This window comes from Propithecus coquereli, unplaced genomic scaffold (assembly GCF_000956105.1).
Source record: "Propithecus coquereli isolate 6110/MARCELLA unplaced genomic scaffold, Pcoq_1.0 Scaffold1, whole genome shotgun sequence".
Lineage (NCBI taxonomy): Eukaryota > Metazoa > Chordata > Mammalia > Primates > Indriidae > Propithecus > Propithecus coquereli.
In genome coordinates this window covers 15,081,455-15,083,965 of record NW_012133857.1, presented here as the reverse complement: position 1 = coordinate 15,083,965, position 2,511 = coordinate 15,081,455, and positions in this window count along the sequence as shown.

Genomic DNA, 2,511 nt, shown 5'->3' with positions numbered 1-2,511 from the left:
GCTCGGGGCAGGCTGGTGGGATGGGGCGGGCAGTTTCCTTAAAAGTGCCTGGAGGCCCCACCACCTCACCCCCACAGGAACCCGCCAGGATTTCCTCCTGTGTATCAGCAGCCTGCAGGCGGAAGGGAAGGCGCTGGCCACTGACCCCTGCATGGACGGCCTGGGCACTGCTCGGGGCTTCCTGGCCAGGACCCTCCTCCTGGTATCACGGCTGGAAGCCTAAGACCACCCTTAGCCTATCAGAGGGGTATGTCAGAGCTTTTGAAGCAAATTCAAATGCAAATGGTAACAACTTGCTACTCCTTCTGAGAGACAAGCGCGTTTCATCCAGGGGCTCTGGGGGTTTGGTCTGCCCCCGCCTCCACTTTTCCAACTTTCCAATTCTGAGGGCACTCACCAGGCTGACTCGCTGCCAGGCACCGTGCTAGCCTGCCAGACCGCATGCCCTCACCTGCCCCAGCCACTCCCCAGCTGGTCCTGCCCACCGACCCCACACACCCTCGGTGCACCCTTCCCTCCCTGGTCTGCCCTTCACCCAGCAGCCTGGGGCACCTGGCTCCCCACTGCACTCCAAACCCCTCCCCACGCTGGCAGACTCTCTGGACTCGCCCCACCAACTCTGCTCCAGCCCCTTGAGCCTCTGCTTATAAGCAAGCTCCCCTGGCACGCCTTTACCCCAGATTGTCACACACCGGCTCCTTCTCTGTCGCTCCATAAATTAATATTACTATATCAGAGACAGAAATGATCTCAGTTTCGCAGGGCTTTGCCCTGAAGGAATGTGTGAACATGTTAGTTTGCGTATCAAAAGCTGCTCCACCTCAGGAGGGCATCTCAAGGGTCAGCAGCAGCTGCTCTCCAAGGTGACGCTGCAGTCTCAAACCTGTGGTTCTCGCCTGCTTTGAAGGACAAAGCAAGGTCTGCATGGAATCATGGATGAGAGCTGATCAAAGAATGTCCACTGAGAGACAGATACCTGCAGCTAAAAACAATTAGCCCAAGGGACAGTTCCTGCTTGACTTCTGATGACCTGTCTCTATTTGCAATAACTAGATAAAGAAATATGGAGCCACTATATCTCTGTTTAACCCTTCTGTTAAGTGATAGCTTTATCTTAGAAGTTTGTCTTTGAAAGATTTTGTAACCAGAGTTAATTGAGGGATCTATAGAAGCCTTTTGAAAGACTTTTAACCTAAAACAAACTACCTGTTATTATGCAAATCTGTTACCCCTAGAAACCAATCTCTGTACCCATAAATACCCATGCAAAACTTTATTCTGGACCTCCAGTACCCCCGCTTTGCCTTTTATCTATAAAACTATACCTTCGCCTCTGTGTATTCTTTTATTTCTATTATTTTCCATTTTCTATTATTTTCTTATCCTTTGTGACAACCCCTACCTAAGGGACCTGATTTTTTGCTGGGAGCGTATCTAACTCCCCACACTTCTCATAGGTCCAGTCTCAGGTCAAGGGCCACAGGCTCAGAGAGCGTCCCTGGTCCCAGGCGGGGGACCAGGGTCGCCCGCACCTAGTTCCACCTCCTCGCAGCCAAGGCCACCAGTGCTGCTATAAAGCTATGAGCTAAACTGGCTTAGTTACAATTTAGCTTAGTTATTAAATTAGCTTATAACTTAAAATTTAGCTTATAAATAAGCGAAATTAGCTTATTTATAGTTAATTTTCTGTCCCTCCTGGAATATCAGCTGTGAGAGAGCGAGGACAGTGTCTGGCTGATACACACAGTAGATGCTCAACACAACGTGCAGCCCAGGTGAGTGAAGGTGGATACTTTCATTGTCCCTCTGCTACTGGTAGGAAAACAGGCTCAGAGGGACTGAGTAGCTCGTGCAAGGCCGCTCAGCTAATCAGTGTTTCAGATCCATCCCAGGGTGCCACCTGCAGAGCTGCCACCACCACGCTGTACAGCCTCCCCCAGTAGATGTGGGGACCCAGGCTGGGGGCTTCGGTGTGCCGGGCCTGCCTGGGTGTGGTTGTCACTGCTCCCCAGGTACAGATGGTGTACAGGGGATGGAGGGAGGAAAGAGCCGACCAGAGCCAGGTGGCCATTTGTAAAGGCCTTTGGTAAAAGCCTGGCTGGGGAAAGCTGGTGAACAGCCCCTCCTCCTCCTCCTCAGCATGTCCCATCCCGTCAGCTTGAGGGGCCACTGGGCTGGCCTTTGAGGTCTGGCTGGGAGGGGGGTTGCAAGTGGAGAGCCCCTCCCCTTGGTGACACCTTCCACCCGTTTTCCTCCCCCTACTCCTCACCCTTCCCCAGGCGATGGGTCCCCCAGGCCAGGACCCCCAGTCTGCAGGCACTGATGGAAACTGGGGACCAGGAGCAGGCCTGGGAGCTGGAGTGGCTACTCCCCACTTAACCCTCCACAACCTGCCTGGCCCAGGGGCCCCGAGGCTCCTTATTGGGCCAGGAGAGGTAAGAGGGGCTCAGGACCCCTGCTCTGGGGTAGGAACGAGGGGAGGAAGGGTGGGGCGCAGGGGCTGGCATGTAC